General features: G+C 38.6%; 1 protein-coding gene and 1 pseudogene across 8 annotated transcripts in view; both read right to left on the reverse strand.

Moving 5' to 3' along the window:
- LOC307097230 (neurofilament light polypeptide-like) overlaps positions 1 to 20,350 on the reverse strand; it is a 36,298-nt pseudogene extending 15,948 nt beyond the window's left edge. The window contains exon 1 of the transcript in view: positions 20,320 to 20,350. The product of the transcript in view is annotated as a neurofilament light polypeptide-like (transcript). The remainder of the gene's footprint in view (positions 1 to 20,319) is intronic.
- The window catches only part of CADM2 (cell adhesion molecule 2), a gene marked incomplete at its 5' end in the record, with an annotated part of 1,250,256 nt that overhangs the window by 56,116 nt on the left and 1,173,291 nt on the right, over positions 1 to 20,849 (reverse strand). The window lies entirely within an intron of this gene.

Below are 20,849 nucleotides of genomic sequence, written 5' to 3' on the forward strand. Positions count from 1 at the left end.
TGGCCCCTCCCACTGCAGCCCCCCAGGAGGAGGTGGAGAAGTCCTCAGGAGCGATCAGGGCCAGTAGCCGCCGCTCGCAACCACTGACAGCACCGTGTGATCGGGACTGGTGCCTGGCATTGGCAGTGGGTGCAAGTAGGGCCAATGCTGGCAGTAGGTGTGAGCAGTGGCTGTCGGCCGTGATCACTCCTTAGGAGCAGGGGGTGGTGGAGAAGCCCTGAGGAGCAATTGGGGCCGGCAGCCGCCACTTGCACCTGCTGATGGCCCCGAGCAATGGGGGCCGGGCGCCATCCACGGGTGCAAGCAGGGCTTGCAGCAGGTGATAGTGCTGGGTGGGACCACGGCATGCAGGAGCAAAGAGTTTTCAGTAACTACCAGAGGCTTGCTCCAGTGACAGTGACCGGTGCTCTGCCTTGGTCTCGCCACCCCGCTCACCTGCTCTAACATTCTGTGGTGGCTGATGCCCACCATGTTCCACGCTCTGCCACCTGCTACCAATGCCTGCCATGTTCCATGTGCACCCCCTGGTGGTTAGCGTACATCATAGCGACCAATTGTTCGGTTGTTCCACCTTTCAGTCTATTTGAATATTAGCCTTTTATTATATAGGATGATCTCCAACTACAAACTGAATTTTCTGTTCATTATTTATTCTCCCTGCATGATCCCATGATTGGGTTTCACTGATTCGGAACAGCAATCACTAGTCTGAGCTCCATCATTTAACATTTACTTGAAGATATAAAATACAAAACAAGCTCAATTTTTAAAAATGAATTCATAATGATACTTCTCACAGCAATGTTTCCTCTCTCAGTGTATGACACCACTACCCATTAAGTCAAAAACTTGTGACATTTTCTTGTTCTTTAGTCCATATAACAAAACAATCTGTGCATTTTACATTTCAGTTTTAATTATTCCACTTTTCTGCCAATAGTACTAATACCCTAGAACTGTTATCATCTCTCACCAGAATTATTTCAATAGATTCTTAACTTTTCTTCCATGAGCCCCTCTTGCCCATCTCTTATATACTTGCTGCTCCTCCAGCCAGAAGTGTATTTTTAAGTGCAAATTTGATTGTAGTATAATTTTGCTTAAAACCAGTTGTGTTTCCTTCCTTCCCAATTTCTTCCTTCTTTATTTCCTTCCGCCCTTTCTTCTTTCTTTTCTCCCTTCCTTCCTCCACTTTTTCTCTCTTCCTCCCTCCCTTTCTACTTCATTCTTCCTTTCTTTATTCTTAATTGCTCTCAGAGTAATTGCTAAAAATCCTTAAACCAAATTTAAAGTTCTACAAAATTAAACCCAAGTAACTACCACACTATGGACCTCCTGTAATTCCTAAGAATTTCCCACCCTTTTTTATTTGGGATTTTCTTAGAATATTAATATTTTCATTTTCCCCACTAAAAAAATAATAATTCCTTCCCAGCTGGCTTGTTTCAGTGGTTGAGCATCAACCTATGAACCAGAAGGTCACAGTTCAATTCCTGGTCAGGGCACATGCCTAGGTTGCGGGCTCGATCTCCAGTGCAGGGCATGCAGGAGGCAGCTGATCAATGATTCTCTCTCATTATTGATATACTATTTCTCTCTCTCCCTCTTCCTCCTCTCGAAAATCAATAAAAATATATTTAAAAAATATCATTCCTCCCAGTAGCTTGAGGAAAGGTTAAAAAAAATAAAACATGATGAGAAACATATATTTGTAGTGCTTTATAATTTTCAAACAGCTCTGACATTCACAATCATTACCTCTAGTATACAGATTATGGATAAATAACCAAGAATATATTGTTAAAGTTAATAGTTTCAAAACAAAATTAAGTTATAGTTATGAAAATAATACAAGCGCTTTCACTGAGGGTTCATTGTGGAGGCTTAAATTAATCCTTTACACAGGTAATTATGTTTATGTTGCTTTATCTTCTTTGCATTTCATAGATAAAACTTTCAAAGTAATTTCCTTTGATTTTTGAACACCTAAACATTCAGGTATGATTTAGACAAAACACCTTCATTTTAGAGCCAAACTGCATGGAGAAAAGAAAGCAAGAGCCTTGACCTTGGGCAGACTCTGGAGAAGTCATTTATGGAAGGAAGACAAAACAATTACAGTTCCATACTGACCCATGTATCACTTAAAACTTCTGATAATAAGAAGAGGCTCTCAGAGTTAGGATGAGATAGCAGAGCAAGTTAATAAAGTAATAAAAATAATCAAGAACTATAAGGACAGGATTTTCAGCAGTATTATACTTAGGGATCCATTATTTTGTTTTAAGACATAATGAATTGCTAAAACTACATGTTTCAGAAAATTTGGCAAAATAATCAATAACAATAATTAATCCCAAATTTAAAAATGAACTTCCCATCAGGTTGGGGTAGGGATAAATAGAAAATTATGCGTAAAATGCTTTTGATGAATTTTATGAAGGAAAATAATAAGGTTTCTCAGAATATCTATACTAATAAAAGTTTAGGTGGCCCTCATGCCTTCATTCAATGCCCTCACGTCATCACAAGATGGCCAGCCCCATTTCATCACAAGATGGCCACCACAAGATGGCTGGACAAGATGGCCAGCAGGGGATCACAAGGCCTGCAGGGGAGGGCAGTTGGGGGTGACCAGGCTGGCAGGGGATGGAAGTTGGGGGCCATTAGGCCATTAGGGGAGGGCAGTTGGGGGTGACCAGGCTGGCAGGGGATGGAAGTTGGGGGCCATTAGGCCATTAGGGGAGGACAGTTGGGGGTGACATCAGGCCAGGAGGGGAGCACTTAGGCATCAATCAGACTGGCAGGGGAGCAGTTAGGGGACAATCAGGTTGGCAGGCAAGCAGGCGAGTGGCTAGGAGTCAGCAGTCCCGGATTGTGAAAGGGATGTCCGACTGCCGGTTTAGGCCTGATCCCTGTGGAATCAGGCCTAAACCGGCAGTCGGACATCCCTTGAGGGGTTCCAGATTGGAGAGGGTGCAGGCTGGGCTGAGGGACACCACCTCCCCTCTCATGCACGAATTTCGTTTACCAGGCCTCTAGTAGGTGTATAAAAAAGCCATAGATTTTGCTTGTTAATTTTGTATCCTGCTACATTGCCAAATTCATTTATTAAGTCTAGTAGTTTTTTGATAGAGTCTTTAGGGTTTTTGATGTACAATATCATGTCATCTGCAAATAATGACAATTTTGCTTCTTCTTTTCCAATTTGAATGCCTTTTATTTCTTCTTGTTTGATCACTATGGCTAGCACTTCCAGTACTATGTTGAAAAGGAGTGGTGATGTAGGCATCCCTGCCTTGTTACTGTTCTTAGGGGAAAATGGTTTTAGTTTTGCCCATTGATTATGATGTTGGCTGTAGGTTTGTCATATAAGGCTTTTATTATGTTAAGATATGATCCCTCTATTCCTACTTTGCTGAGAATTTTTATCAGAAAAGGGTTTTGGATTTTGTCAAATGACTTTTTTGCATCAATTGATATGATTTGTGATTTTTGTCTTTCAATTTGTTTATGTGATGTATCATATTAATTGATTTGCAGATATTGTACCAGACTTGCATCCCCAGAATAAATCCCACTTGATCATGATGTATGATCTTTCTAATGCAATACTAGATCTGATTTGCTATAATTTTGTTGAGGATTTTAGCATTTATGTTCATCATGGATATTAGCCTGTAATTCTCCTTCTTTGTGGTGTCTTTATCTGGTTTTGGGATTAGAGTAATGCTGGCTTCATAGAAAGAGCTTGGAAGTGTTTTCCTCTTGAATTTTTTGGAATACTCTGAGGAGGATAGGTTTTAGTTCTTCTTTGAATGTTTGGTGAAACTCCCTTTTGAAGCCATCCAGTCCAGGGATTTTGTTTGCTGGAAGCTTTTTGATAACTGATTCAATTTCACAATTTCATCAGTAGTTATTGGCCTATTCAAGTTTTTTGATTTTTCCTTATTGAGTTTTGAAAGCATGTATTTTTCTAGGAACATATCTATTTCCTCAAGGTTGTCCAGTTTATTGGAGTAGAGTTTTTCGTAGTTTTTTTTTTTTTTTTCCTTTCTTTTTTTCTTTTTCTTTTTTTACAGTCCTTTGTATGTCTGTGGGGTTGGTTGTTACTATACCTCTTTCATTTCTCATTTTGTTTATTTCAGTCCTCGCTTTTTGTTTCTTGGTGAGCCTGGCTAGATGCTCATAATCTTGTTTATCCTTTCAAAGAAGGAGTTCTTGGTTTCATTGATCTTTTGATTGTTTCTTTTGGTCTCTCTGTCATTTAATTCTGCTCTGATCTTTATTATTTCTTTCCTTCTGGTTATTCAGGGCTTTTCTGTGGCTCTATTTCTAATTCTTTAAGTTGCAAGTTTAGATAATTTATTACAATTTTTTCTTGTTTTTTGAGGTAGGCCTGTAGAGTTATGAACTTCCCTCTCAGGACTGTTTTCACAGTGTCCCATAGATTTTGGATTGTTGACTTTTCATTGTCATTTGTTTCCAGGATGCTTTTTATTTTTACTTTGATCTCTTTGGTAACTCAATCATTTTTTATAGCATGCTATTTATCCTTCAAGTGTTTGATTTTTTTTTATTGTAGTTGATTTCTAATTTTATGCCATTGTGATGTGAGAATATGCTTGGTATAATTTCTATCTTCTTGAATTTGAAGAAAGTTTGCCTGTGTCCTAACTTGTCACCTATCTTTGAAAATGTCCCATGTGCACTTGAGAAGAATGTATATTTGGTAGCTTTGGGGTGAAATGTTCTGAAGATGTCAATTATGTCAATCTGATCTAGGGAGTCATTTAGGATTGCTGTTTCTTTGATTGCTGCTGATTTTTTGTTTAGAGGATTTATCCAGTGGTGTCAATGGATTATTAAAGTCCCCAACTATGATTGTATTGCTATCGATCTCTCCCTTGATATCTTCCAGAAGTTTTTTATGTATTTGGGTGCTCCTGTATTGGATGCATATATATTTACCAGAATTATATCCTCTTGTTGAATTGCTATCTTTAGTATTATGAAGCAGCCCTCCTTATCTCTTGTTATGGCTTTTACTTTGAGGTCTATTTTGTCAGATATAAGTATTGCTACCCCAGCTTTTTTCTCATTTCCATTGGCCTGAAAAAAAATTTTTCCATCCCTGCCCTATCAGTCTGTGTGAATCGTTTGTTCTGAGGTAGGTCACTTGTAGACAGTAGATATATGGATCATGTTTTCTTATCCATTCAGCTACCCTAAGTCTTTAGATTGAAGCATTAAATCCATTTACTTTTAATGTTATTATTGATAAGTACTTGTTTGTCACCATTGTTATTCTTTATGCTTATGTTCCTTTTTGCCTTTCTATTTCTTCTTTTTACAGCAGTCCCTTTAACATTTCTTGCATTGCTGGTTTGGTGTTAATAAACTCTCTTAGCCCTTTTTTGTCTGTGAAGCTCCTGATTCCACCTTCAATTTTGAATGATAGCCTTGGTGGGTATAGTGTTCTTGGATTCAGTCCCTTGCTTTGCATCACTTCGTATATTTCCTTCCATTCCATTCTGGCCTGATGTGTTTCTGTTGAGAAATCAGTTGATAGTCTGATGGGAGATCCCTTGTAGGTAACTTTCTGTCTCTCTCTGACAGCCTTTATGACTCTTCTTTGTCACTGATGTGTGCCAATTTAATTATAATGTGTCTTGGTGTAGGTCTTTTTGGGTTCATATTGTTTGGGACTCTATGTGCTTCTTGTACTTGTGTGGTTTTTTTCTTCCCAACATCAAGGAAGTTTTCTGTCATTATTTCTTCAAACAGATTTTTCTCTTCCTTGCTCTGCTTCCTCTCCTTCTGGTACCCTTATTATGTGGATTTATTTTTTATTTATTATTATTATTATTATTATTATTATTATTATTATTATTATTATTTTGTGTTGCCTAAAGCTCCCTTAGGCTCTTCTCCTGCTTTTAAAGTTTTCTTTCCAGTTGCTGCTCTGTTTGTGTGTTTTTTCCTACATTGTCTTCTAATTCACTGATGTGGTACTCAGCCTCTGCTAGTCTACTGTTTAAGCTTTCCATTGTATTCTTATTGCAATTAGGTCATTCTTCATTTCCTCTTGGTTTCTTTTCATGTTGGTGACATTCTCATTTAGCTCCTTATAATTCTCATTGAGTTGTGTGTATTTGTCATCCAGCCATTTGTGCATCCTTATAACCAGTACTCAATTCTTAATGTTACTTGCCTCCATTTCATTTAATTCCCTTTCTGGTAATCCTTTTTCTTTCCCCTGGGGATTGTTATTTTGTCTCCCCATTTTTTTCTGTAACATTTTAATTGTTTCTATGTCTTAGATCCAACTGGTGGTGCCATGTAGTTGGTGATTTGGGGGATCTAAGGTTCTTTTGGGGTGGTGCCATGTAGTTGGTGATTTGGGGGATCCAGTCATTCGGTTTCTCAGGTCTCCTGGGCTTGGTGATCTAGCAGAGTCCCTCCTTGAGCTATTTGGGTTCTCCTGATGTAGCTGGGTCTTGAATGTTAGTTTCTTATTCATGGATGAAATCTAGTCACAGATTGGCAATGTAACTCACCCCTGGCTTTGTTGTGCAAGCTGTTTTGTATGGAATCATGATTGCAGCTCTTGTGGAAAGGGTTGCCTGAGGTCTTACTGGTATGTGTTCACTGTGGATTCCCAGAGTCCCCGGACTGGGAGGAAAGAGTTTTGGGGCCTAAGGCGCAGGTACTGTGACTTTAACCAGTGTGGTGTGACTCTTGTTGGAGTAGCATCACTCTGCAATTCACTACGAGGCTCCCGGAGCCCATGATGTTGGGCAGCCGGTGTCTTGTAGTCTGTGGTTGAGGCATTGGGATTCTGGCCAAAGTGAATTCCCTCTCTGAATCACAAGGGGTTTCAAGAGCCAGCAGCTGGGGATGTGGGAATCTCAGAGTCTGTGGCTGAAACAATGTGACCTTGTCCAGGGAAGCTAGTCCTTAGTAACTCACCAAGGTGTGCAGAGGTAGGCAGCCAGGAGGGGGATGTTGTGGATCCTGCTGAGGGAGCCGTGCACCCTTGGACAGAGAGGCACAGGCCCAGTGGCAGCTCATAGAGGGGCCCAGGAGCTGTCTGCCAGGGCTGTGTGCTCATAAGGTCCACACACTTGATTGGATCGGCATGATTTTGGTGTGCCTCTGGCTCCAGGGAGGGAGAAGTTCCAGTTTCTGATTCAAGGGATGTGTTCCCTTGGTTGGATATGCATGCCCAGCTGTGGCTTACAGAGACACCCAGGAGCTGTCTGCTGGAGTAGAGGGCTCAGGGAGCCTGTGTGCTGGAGCAGCACTATAGCACGACTGGATGCCAGCAGCCAGGGTTGTGCCTTACATCAGCTGAGAGAAGTACCTGGGGCTGCCTGCCGGGGCAGCAGACTCAGGGGGCCATGTGCTGGATCATAGCGAAAGCAGTGAGTGACCAGAGGTCAGCAGCCAGGGAGGGGGAAGTCCCAGTTTCTGTTGCCAGGGCCATGCACCCTTGTTTGGATATGAGCATGCCCAGCGGGGGCTCACAGAGGCACCTGGGAGTTGCCTGTAGGGACAGTGGGGCTTAGGAGGCCTGGGCACAGGAAAGGTGCGACTACGGGGTCCAGCAGTTGGCAGCCAGGGAGGGGGAAGTCCCACTTACTGCTACAGGAGCCATGCACCCTTGGAGGTGGACGTCCTAGGGTCTGCAGGTCTGTGGGCAGGGCAGCAGGACTTTGGCCGGTGTGGCTGCAGGGTCACGGGCAGTGTCCAAGGCCAGTCTGGGTGGTGGTGCTGATGATCTGAATATACTTTCTATATTCTAAGGTTGATACTATTTTTATTCTCTGCACTTTTTTGTTCTGAAAACAGAGGCACAGAGACCGTAAGGTATGTCACAATGCTTATGAATGGCAAAGTGGAAAAGAGAGCCCAGATGATATGAATCCGGAAGCTTATGCCTTCACCATTTTCTTTTTCTACAACTATTTTAATTCAATCAAAATGGATCAGTCTTAAATTATAACATAAAACAGTATTGGAAAGTTGGTTTATGCTGTGGATTTGGCTATAAAATGTTCGACCAACAGAGACTTGGACTCAATTACAGAACTGCAAAAATGGACCATGTACTTTAGTTTTGTAGACATCACAGCTGGAATTCAATATTTATTATACTGCCATGCTGTGAGGATAGACATTTTACAGACTAAAGCATCTTTAGGTATATAAAGACTTGGATGAGAAAACACTGGAGGGTACTGAATGTGAAATTACAAATGATAGGAGAATAGATGGGCATATGACTAGGAAACAATGAACAAAATGCCAAATATTTCAGACAGGGTGTAATAATACTTTTTTAATCTTTTAGCTTTAAGATTATTCAAACAAATGACCTGGCAGTGTGATAGTATGTTTAAAATTATTCAAATAATTTCCAATGGCAGAGTGATTTTATCCACCTGTTCTGAATGAAAAAACAACAGAAACTGCACTGGTCCTTGAAGCTCTGGTGAAGGACTCAGATCTGCAGATCGTATTTCACAGAATTCAAGAGTTGAGAAACACATTGGAATTCACATAGCTGACTGGGGTCCAGAGAGATAAATTGCCTTGCTTAAGATCACATGCTCAGAGATCAAATAAGGATGACACCAAAATATCCTGCCCCCAGCAATTATTTTCACTCTTTCATGCTGAGTCTGAATGTGGTATTCCTTGTGAACCCAGGGAAAGAATGACTGTACACTGAGAACATGCTGCATACTATTTTTACTTTTTAGCAAATACCATGTCATTTAAAAAGATACTCTAAAAATCCCACATTGATATATTATCATGGGAAACTCTTACATTGATATATTGCCAAATATTGACTAGATAAATTAAAAATATTAATTTAAAGTAGCAAAATGAAACTGTTGGCACTTCCTTCTCATTTGCGTTGTTTTTTTTTCTCCTTTTGACTTAAACTGAAATTGAAATATAACTGGGATTTAACCTGGCAGGACTAAAAGAAAAAAAAGTATATGAGGATTTGTTTTCAGTCCCTAAAACAGCATTTTGAGATGCAGTACTCAATTTCCAACTGACTAATTCTCAAACTACAGAATAGGTTACCTAGAAATATGAGAAAAAATACCTTTACACTTCTTACTCTTTTAAAAACTATTCTAAAATCCCACTCTGAGCAAAACTTTCTGGTCTGTCAGTGGTAAAACATGGAGGGACACAAAGTGTAATACAGACAAACAGGTAACTTTAGCTGTTTTTATTTCACATGTTTTCTGCCTACCAACTTAACTGAATTAATAATATACACATACTTTAGAAACAGTAGACATATATATTATGTTACATATTAAGGACTGTGATTGCTGTTTCTAAATCTTTACTAAAGAAAATGATTTTTTTTCTGAAAAGCTGTTATCTTAAGACTGACAATTATTTGTGTGACACTAAAATTCCTTTAATAGAAAGTTAATGACATATACATATATCAGTTGATTACTCACTTAAGGTTGGCTCATTTTTAGAGACCCCCACCCGGAGCCATGATTTTCAAAGCATTTAATTCAAATAGAAATCATTTCAGTCCATACAAGTATGTTTGAGAATATTTCAAATGAGGAATTTCTTACTACTTAATAAATTGGATAGGAATTCTTCACACCAAGATTTATGATGATTATATCTTGGAAATCAGGATATTTACCATAAATGATAAAAAATAGATTTTAAAATATATTTTTTAAAATATACCAACAAAGCCAGACTCATCAAGCTTCATAATCTGCCCTCTCATCTAGAGTATTTTTCTCTTTTCAACTGTTGTCTTACCAGGGAAATTATATATTGAAATGAGTTGGAAACACTGCTATTTTACCACCATTACTATCTCTATTACTAATTTTCTATTAAAGACTTATAATACGTATATTAATGAAAAATCTAAAACTAAATTGAAATCTGTTATCTAATCACCTTGATGATCAAATGCAATGACATATTTTATTGTGTTTGTTTATTTGTTTTTCTAAATATATTTTTTACAGAGATGAAGAGAGAGGGATAGAGAGTCAGAAACATTGATGAGAGAGAAACATTGATCAGCTGCCTCCTGCACACCACCCACTGGGGATGTGCCTGCAACCAAGGTACATGCCCTTGACTGGAATCAAACCTGGGACCTTTCAGTCCGCAGGCCGATGCTCTATCCACTGAGCCAAACCGGTTTCGGCTGTTTGTTTTTGTTTTTTAGAGAGTGACGAGGGGAGAGGGATAAAGGGAATCGAACCAGAGACCTCTTGATTTAAGGGTTGACATTCAACCACTGAGACACACAGGCTGGGATAGATGACATATTTTAAACAGATCAGATGACATTCTAAATACATAAGTCTCTGCTGTTCATTTTCCTTTTGTTCCCCAAATCCAGCATCCATCCTTTTTTGCCTTGCTCTATGCTCTTAGAGGTGACTTCTCTGCACTGCTTCATCCAGATTCCTTGGCCTCTGATTTCCAGTTGGATTCAGTTAATGAAAGGTTTTGGAAAGCAGGAGAAGAAAGAGACCCACTATTGACCCTTTGTCCCCAATGTCCCCACTTGATTTAGGTTTGGATACTGGCTGTGTCCTTTGACTACTGCTCTTTTCAAGCTGCCACTTTTCTGCCTCCAGTTTTTCTCCGACTAGGATAACCCGTGCATTTTCTCCATATTCAGGAGCAACTTGCTGTGAGAGTACTCTCTCCTGCTTCTTCCATCATTTATGAGTTCCCCAAACTCAGCCCATGTTTCTGTGAAAGGCTCATTAAAAAGACTATAGCTACACCATTTGGAGACTACAATCAGTTCCTGCTGATATCTGAATAACATTATCTAAACTAGAAAAAAGTTTATAATTAATATTTTAAGAACATGACTTCAAAGGAAAAAATGCATTAAGCCCATTGAAACTTACCCAGTTTAATCCAGACTATTCTAGAAGTGCATCCTGCTTCTTTATTACAGAATCTGGTTCTTAGACATCAAAATTGGTTCAAAAGCTTTTGAAAAAATGGTTTTCAATCAATCTAATCCAATATCTCATGTTAATTCACATTTGTTTTTTTTCTCTACTAAACACTCATTGCTTAGTATTCTTTGCTTAGTAGTAGAGAAAATAAAATAAAATATCCATTGGAATACTTAAGTTCACTTCTTTTTTTAAAATGAAAAATAAATGGACTTAAATTAGGTATTTTTGTTTATTACATTGAACATGTTGAACAAAATTCCCCTTACACTAATGTAATTCTTTAAGCAGTATTGGTAAATAAAGTTTAATTTCTGTTCTTACTTACTTACCTCTTCCCGTTTATAGTAAATTTATTGAGTCTTTTTTAATACTATTCAATTCAAATTTGAACTGTGGAACTGCTGCAAATCATTCACCTCAAAAGGTTTTCTTGCAATAGTTTAAATCTGTGTACCTATTGGGACAATTTTTTTTTCTTAGCCATTTTTCTTAATCATTTAATAAAGGTATTTCTCTATTTAAAAGTCAGCGTCACTGCAGCTCAAGCATAAGCAGTTCTGATATTAAAATTGCACGAATATTTTGTACGTATTTGAGAAGTCAGTTGGAAAAAATATGTTTCCTTGTCGTGCATTCACCTTATGCTCACTTTGCATCAAATAGTTTATAATTTTCTGGCCACAGGTTATTTTAAATGAATACAGAAAGCTAAGAGAAAACATTATTGAAATCTAGAGAAATAAGAAGCCACTGTATCATTGAAACAAGATATATTTTAAAATATTACAATTATCTAAGCACTTATTGCAATTCTATCAACTCCCTAAAATTAATAGATTATATTAGATCCTTCTCAGGAATTACGCTTTGTGCCATTTGTTCTTATTTATTGTCCTGGCAGAAAGTTCCAGCTGAAGTCAAGGTCACCTTCTGTCCCAAAGTTGGTTTAATTAGTATCAATTCGGTGTTTCACCGAGCTTACATAGGAGGTTATTAACTGTGTTTTTCATGTGAGTGTCAAAGAAGCAAGAGCTGTGCCGGAAATCTTTTCAGCTTCAAAGGCACCGCTCATAAATTTAATTCGTTGGTTAGTAAGAAAGATACAACCAGTTTAGTTTATTAATGACTTTTAAAGTAATTTTAAACATGTTCTAGAAATACATTTATTCATATATACAAGTTGAGTTTTTAAAATATAAAATAGATTACCATCCTAATAATAGGTAATTCATTTAATATTGATATTTATAAGTGACAAGTTTCCTGGAATGCAATAATTATGGAAATTTTTAAATTTAATACTTATATGTATATGCATATTATATAAAATGAATTTAAAAAAATGGCACATGGTCTTCTAGTGAACATTTTCTTTTCTTCCTTGGAGGTTGTTTTGCAGGAATTGTATGTATTTTTAGGTTATATTAAATCTAGGATTATTACCATAAAATCAATGAAAATACTTTTACATTTATAGAAGTAAAAAAAAAAACACAAAAAACCTGTTTATTTAAAATAAATGTAGATAAATAGAGCAAATGTTTCTGTTCAAATTGACCTAAGTCAAATAAATAAACAGACTGGAAATTTAACCCTTAAAAATGTTTGATGCTTTGTAAATTGCCCAAGCCTCAAGTGTCCTTAGAAAATAGAATGGAGCATAAGTGTTCTGCTTTCCATAAGAAATAGATACATATTCAAGGTTTTTCACTTTTTTTTTTCCAGAGTTCAACTTTATAACCAGTGATATGTATTCTTACTCCAGATAAGACCTACTAGAATAGAAAGGACAACTCTGTTATCTAATCACCTTGATGATCAAACTGACTTAAATAAAGACCAGGAACCCCCACTCAGCATGCCCACTCATGTCCTCTCGTAGTGTTAGCAATATGGTATTAATAAGCAGGGCTGGAAGTGCCTGCAACTATAGAGCTCTGTGTTGCTTGTTTTTTCCCCAGTAAGAAACATTTTTAGTATCCTATTTTCATTATGAACTATGTTTTGTATATTTAATTTTGAAACTGAGTCAACTTCATATAATCATTACAATATAATAAATTTTCAAAAGACTAATGGAAATTTAGCTAAAATTACAGTTCAAATGTGGAAACCTGATTTTTTTTTTATTTCAGATAAGTAGGTCTCTTTATATGGACCATCTGGAGATTGAATTATTGCTTGATTTTTGTCAAGTGAAAAAAACACCAACATATTGGCACTAAATTTTTAAAATCTTACAACACCATGCAAATTGTGTCCTATTTCCACCAATAAGACCAGAAACATTTTTAATAGCTAAACACTCATAAGCTCATAAACAACTTATTGATTTACACACATTCAGATATAAGTTCATATATTTTACAATAGTAAATGCTTCTTTTGAGGCTTCCCATAGTCACTAACTTAGAGCTAGAATGATTTTACACCATTCATTCTTTCTCCGGGCTGGCTTTCTTTTTTCTTTTATTCTAATAAATGCTTCTTTATCTCTTTGTATTCAATGTTTAATGTATATAATTCAAAAGGGAAGGAGAGGACACATTATTGAAACTAAATAGAAATATAAACTGGAGTTTCTTTAGGCATGAAAAAAATAGAGAATAGAAGCATAGGCCAGATCATTACTGCTTTTTTAATCTGAATTAAACAGACACTTAAGACTGTTGTTTGATATGTACATGCACACATTTTGTGTTTATCTTACTTTAGCATATTATATTTTAAAGCCAGAGAAATTACATAATAATTGATGTAAAGGGATCCTATCTAATAAAAGAGTAATATGCAAATTGACTGTACCTCTGCTGCACCCACAAGCCATGCCCACCAGCCAATCAGTAGCAAGTATGCAAATTAACCCAATCAAGATGGCTGTGGCCACGGAGAGAGCAGGAGGCTTGGGTTTCCCTGGCAATGGAGGAAGCCAAGCTTCTGCAGCCCTGGCCTGCATTGGCCTCCACTCAAGGTTACAAAGTTTCAATTATAGAAGATAAATAAATCCCAACAAAAATGGCTGTGGCCATGGAGGAAGCAAGAGGCTTGGCTCTGCTCAAGACTACAAAGTTTCAATTATAGAAGATAAAAAATCCCAGATACCAGGGCCTCTGCTTGGGTCGCTGCGGGGCATGGCCGGAATGCAAAGCACCACAGGCCCCTCGCCCAGGCTGACCCATGCCCCAAGGGAACCTCCACCTTGATCCAGGACACCCTTTGGGGCAAACCAGCTGGCCCCCACCCGGGCACCAGGCCTCTATCCTATCAAATAAAAGAGTAATATGCAAAGTGACCATCACTCCAACACACAAGATGGCTGCCCCCATGTGGTCAAATATGGCTGCCCCCATGTGGACACAAGATGGCCACCACAAGATGACCAGCAGGGGAGGACAGTTGGGAAGGATCAGGCCTGCAAGGGAGGGCAGTTGGGGGTGATCAAGCCTGCAGGGGAGGGCAGTTAGGGATGACCAGGCCAGCAAAGGAGGGAAGTTGGGGGCAACCGGGCCTGCAGGGAAGGGCAGTTGGGAGGGACCCAGGCCTGCAGGGAAGAGCAGTTTGGGGGGACCAGGCCTGCAGGGGAGGGCAGTAAGAGGTGACCAGGCCTGCAAGGGAGGACAGTTAGGGGCAAACAGGCTGGCAGGGGAAGGCAGTTAGGCATCGATCAGGGTGGCAGGGGAGTGGTTAGCTGGTGATCAGGCTGGCAGGCAAAAGCGGTTAGGGGCAATCAGGAAGGCAGGCAGGTGAGAAGTTGGGAGCCAGCAGTCCTGGATTTTGAGAGGGATGTCCGTCTGCCTGTTTAGGCGCAATCATACTTGGATCGGACCTAAACGGGCAGACGGACATCCCTCGAGGGGTCCCAGATTGGAAAGGGTGCAGGCTGGGCTGAGGGACACACCCCCCGTGCACAAATTTTGTGCACCGGGCCTCTAGTCTACATATAAAAAACTACTTCATAGTCAATATTCTTGGCAATTGTAGTTAATTTAAAATGTTGATATTAAATATGAGTAGAATTTTACAATTCGTCTCAGTTTCTCTATGCTGGCACAAGTAAATACTGGAGCAGCTTTTCATTTGCAATAGCTTAACATTGTGTACATGATTTATTTTTTACAAGTCACTAATCTTCAAAAAACCTATAGAAAAAAAGCAATTATTTATTTATTTTTCCAATTCTCTCCCTAGGATATTTTTTTTCCATTGATTTTTTTTAAGTGAAAAAGAGGGGGAAAGACAGAGAGAAACATAGATGTGAGAGAAACACATTGATGGGTTGCCTTCTGCATGTGCCCTGACCAGGGCAGGGCCAGGGAGGAGCCTGCAATGGAGGTACATGCCCTTGACTGGAATTAAACTCAGGGCCCTTAGGTCCACAGGCCAACACTCTATGCACTGAGCCAAACCGGCTAGGGCTTAAAGCAATTATGTATTAAGATCTTTCGATCGGCAATGTTTTATGATTATACTTAATGTTCAAACAGGTCCCTAAGGTCACATACAATTAAATAACTCAGTTTTATTATTCACATGATTTAAAAGTACAATAGCTGCACATGGACTAAAAATTCTAGATTGCAGGTATATTTATTCTAGATATATACTATAATTCATCTTTTTCTACATGTATGATTTAAAATATTTCATTTAATATTATATTTTTAAACACAAGTAACACAATTATTGTGTAATTTAATTGTGAAGAATCGAGTATGTGTAATGTAAGTGCTTGAAATTAACCTTTTGATTGTTGAGGTATCAATTTCAAATGTCATTCAGGTTGAATAAACATATTGCTAGCAACATGATACAGTTACTAGCAAAACAACCAGATAAAGACTAGGCTGCTCACCTCTGAAGTTTCCTCTTTGTGAAAGCTCTGGGTAACTTAGATGACTGACTGCTTTGAGTAACTCCACTTCTCCCTTTCCACACCTTCATTCCCTTTCTTGTACTCTTGCTTTAAAATCACCAATAAAGAGTGAACCTGTGAAACCTTAGACACCCCACCATTGGACCCTGATAAAGACAGAGTTCTAGGTCTGTGAATTTGCTTGCTCTCTCTTTCTACTTGTGACCTCACTGTGTGGTCCTCCAAGACTTGAGAGTAATAAATTGTGTTCATCAATGTTCCTTGATAGTTTCTTATTGGAGTTTATCATAAGAATCACAAGTTCCAGCCACAACATTGGCTTGGTGAAGAAATGTCTGTGGGGGCTCCAAGTAAAAGGAGCCCAGGCAAGTGCCTCAGGCATTTCTAACCACGCCTGGGACCAACACAAAGCGCCTATCTCAAATTTTGTGAAGTTGTTCATTATTACTCTGGTCACAGATACATAGTTTGACCATGGTTGATTTCCTAAATTAAAAAACAAAACAAAACTCCTTTGTTTTTGTTTTGTAGTGACATTCTGGAATAAGGTTCCAATGTAATTAAATCTCATTATAACCTACAAATTGGTTGAGATCACTACATAAATGTTATAAATTTATTAATATAAAGTTATTCCACCATTTCAAAGTCTGATGTAAAACCAAATCTATATTTAAACCAATAATTCATTTAGATTTTTACATAGATTGTATAAACAATTTTACCATCACTCTAAAAGTTTCCTTCCATTTGAATGGAGTATCTAAACGTACTAATAGTTCTAGGACAGGGAAAAGGCTACAAAATTTCAATTATAGAAGATAAATAAATCCCAGATACCTGCTTCCAGCCGGCCCTGGCCTCCACTCAAGGAGGCGATTAAAAAAAAAAAAGTAGGGGCTGGGAGCCTGGAACATTGGGGTGTGTGGTCAGCCTGCAAACAGCCATTAGCCCCTCACCCAGGCTGGCCAGGCACCCCAGTGGGGACCCCCACCCTGAAGGGAGTGTGACCAGCTTGAAAACAGCCCTCAGCCACTCACCCAGGCTGGCCATACCCCCAAGGGGTGAGGGTCCCCACTGGGGAGCTTGACCAGCCTGACAACAGCCCTCAGCCCCTCACTCAGGGCACCCCACACCTCAAAGAAACCCCCACCCTGATCCAGGACACCCTTCAGGGCAAACCAGCCGGCCCGCACCCATGCACCAGACCTCTATCCATACTAATAAAAGGGTAATATGCTAATTAGACTGGGAGACCTTCCAGGAGACCTTCCAGATGTTCTTCTGGACAAAGGCATGGTGCCGGGGCCGAGGTAAAGGCAGTTAGAGGCCAAGATGGGAGGACAGCTGTGGGTGATCAGGCTGGTGGTGGGCGGGGTTGTTGGGGGTAAGCAGACCAGCAGGGGGGTCAGTTGGGGGTGAACAGGATGTCAGTGGGGGTCAGTTGGAGGTGACCAGGATAGAGGGGGGACAGTTTGGAGTGAGCAGGCCAGCAGGGGGCAGTTGGGGGCAAGCAGACCAGTGGGGAGGGAATGTGGGGGTGAGCAGGCCAGCAGGGTGGGGGGGGCAGTTGGGGACAAACAAGCTGGTGATGGGGGGCAGTTTGGGGCAAGCAGGCTGGCAGGCAGAGTGGTTAGGGGCAATCAGGCAGGCAGGTAAGTGAGCGGTTAGGAGCCAGCAGTCCCGGATTTCGAGAGGGATATACGACTGCCAGTTTATGCCCGATCCCTGTAAACTGGCAGTATGATATCCTGCAAGGGGTCCCAGATTAGAGAGGGTGCAGGCCAGGCTGAGGGACACCCCCCCATGCATGAATTTTGTGCACCGGGCCACTAGTATTAATAATAAAAACCACATTGGGTCATTTGGAACAATTTTATAAATGATCATATTTAACTCATTAAAATTTATTGCAGATGATTTAATAATATTCTACATTTATAAGAGAGTGGGTGTATGCCTTCTAAATTTAATGATAGGGTTAATCAGGCCACTAGTCTTACACACACACACACACACAGCCACAACAACTCCACTTCCAAAAGTAGAAATGAAAATGTGTTATAGCAATGGTCTTTTGTAATGAAAAACATTTAAAGAGATTTATAAAATGTTCAGATTTAGATATATAATATATATCGATAATACTATCACATGGAAAGTTTATAAACTTTCCAGGATGATATATAGATAGAGATAGATAAGTTCCACATGGTCTCATACAATTTTTATCTAATTTTAGAATATAATCAATTAAAGTATGTTTGAAATTAAAAAGAAATCAGTACACTAACACCACAAAATTTTCTCAGAATTAAAACTATAATTATTTTAGGAAAATATACTATTTCATTAATTGTATCATCCAGCTACATGTAAACACATTTGTTCTACTAAAAAGAACTAGCAATATTCTGCCATAAATTATGTTTCCAGAACTCTACATATTAGCTAACTCTCAAGACAACCTGTGAATTAAGTGCTTCTGTTAAGTATTTCTTAGTATTCTAATGAAACTGCTGAAGCTCAATTTAGATCACTGTCCAAGACCAAAGACCTTTTAAACAGACGAACCAAAACTTCACAATCAAAGATGTCAAAGATGTCTCTGTGGGTCACTTACTGTCTATTTTTCCCATGACTACTCAACTTTGCTCATTCCTCTTTGTTTTATCACCTTATTTGTAACAAGATTCTGCTAATTGCTTGCTTTTCTTTCATATGGTTGAAGATCCTCTTCCTCCAAACAGGGTTACATTTCATGTACAAACTGAAGAGACATGCAAATTCTCAAGGTTATGACTTTGACAATTTGAGTAGCTCTTTTGCTCTATTTCATCTTGATTTATAATATAGCCGCAGCTGTGAATCTTTAAGTTTATTTTAAAACTTGAGGCCTGGTGCACAAAATTCATGAACTGGAGGGGGGTCCCTCACCCTGGCCTGCACCCTCTCGCAGTCCAGGACCTCTTGGGGGATGTCCGCCTGAGGATTGGGCCTAAGCTGGTAGTCAGACATCCCTCTTACAGTTCGGGGCTCTCACAGTCCGGGACCCCTCGCTCCTTACCACCTGCCTGCAGCAGAGGCGGAAGAAGCTCCCACCACTGCCGCTGCACTTGCCAGCTGTGAGCATGGCTTCTGGCTGAGCAGCACTCCCCCTGTGTTGAGTGTCTGCACTCTGGTGGTCAGTGCGCATCATAGCGACTGGTTGTTCTGGTCATTCCGCCATAATGGTTCCTTAGGTTTTGTTGAATACTAGTAGATGATGTTCATCATACCTTAGGATCTATAATAATAAAAGTGTAATATGCTAATTAGACTGGACAGCTGAACGACCTTCCGGACATTCTTCCGGATGACCTTCTGGACAAAGCCGGGGCTGTGAGGGCTGAGGCAGGCAGGGCTGTGAGGGCCGAGACCCTTGCATGAATTTCATGTATCAGCCCTCTAGTTTATAATATTTGAAGAAATTACAGGTAAACCTAATAAAATCAAATGTAGTTAGTTTACTTCACATGTTCACCGAATTTTCATTCACAGTATTGAATGAGAGAAAGTGATGAAACACAAACTTTTTAAAAAATCTGCTAGCTAAAAATATTTTCTTTACTTCTCAGCTTTTCTTATCAAACATATTCTTATGATATTTTTAACCATAATATTGAAACACTTTTCACTAATTTATAAAAAAATTAATTTCATTGAAAATATAATTGCATCTGAAAGCTCTAATTTAATAGGTAATATACAAATAAAAGAGTATCATATAGTAATTTAAAAGGGATAGAGTACAACATTTCTAAGAAATGTTTATGTACTGACTGAATTTCCACTCCTTCAATTATGAACTACAACATTAATCATGCAGGTGAGCTGGGTGACTTTCCTCAGTCTCCAAATGTTTAAGATAGGAAGGAAAATAGGCATTAGACTAACATTCAATGTCAGTGCTATTTTTTTTCTATATAAAATAGATAGAATGGGCTGAATAACTTACAAAATACATTTATTTCCATGCATATTGGTGTCATTTGAAAAACATTATCTTTTCACTGTTGGTTAAAACAGTGTGTGTGTGTGTGTGTGTGTGTGTGTGTGTGTGTGTGTGTGTGTTTCTTTGAGGCTTGTTCATTTACTTCAGGGAGACTAATTACTTCAGCATTTTTAATTTCCATGATGTAAAGTTCTCAAAAAATCATAGGGAACATATAAATAAGTGAATTTACTTGAAAAGAATAACATTGATTTTGTTTTATTTAACAGGCTGGTTAAAATGCAATAGGTAACATTTCAAGATACACATGAACAAATATAAAAGAATGTTGTTAAATACTTCACTTAAAATAAAACACTTTCCTCTTAGTCATTCTAATTAAATACCAACACTGGTTATTTTGTGGGGAAATGCATTAAGTTAATTGTTAGTGGTTTTCAATGCAATACCTTTAACTTCTGCATCTTTAGGACCTGGCATAGTCCCATATACATAGCAGGTGCTCAATGAATATTTGTTAGAGAAGGACACCATAACTGATTAATAGGCTGTAAGTAGGTCTTTAAAATAAAAATTCTATTCAACATGTTTCCCTCCTTTTCTATCACATTGATTTGATCGTACAATTGGAACTTAATATTATCATTTAGATTTTGTTAGTATGGATTAATCATATTTAATTTGAATTGCTGTTTGTAAAAATCTTCAAAAATGATAAAGCAAAGAGATTTCATTATATATATATATATATATATATATATATATATATATATATATAATCATACAGTATTATTTACCTTTTCCTTCATCTTTATTATTTTCTTCCCACTTTTATGTAAATTGCTATTAGAAATATCTTAAACTCTTCTCACTTGTAGATTTAATTCAAATACAATTTATTTAGTAACCATTAAATAAACCTAGGTATTTTTGACAAATTATTATTGCTACTATCATCAAACTTTGCTATCAATCCTTT

The sequence above is a fragment of the Cnephaeus nilssonii genome, assembly GCF_951640355.1.
Source record: "Cnephaeus nilssonii genome assembly, chromosome: 3".
Classification (NCBI taxonomy): Eukaryota; Metazoa; Chordata; class Mammalia; order Chiroptera; family Vespertilionidae; genus Cnephaeus; species Cnephaeus nilssonii.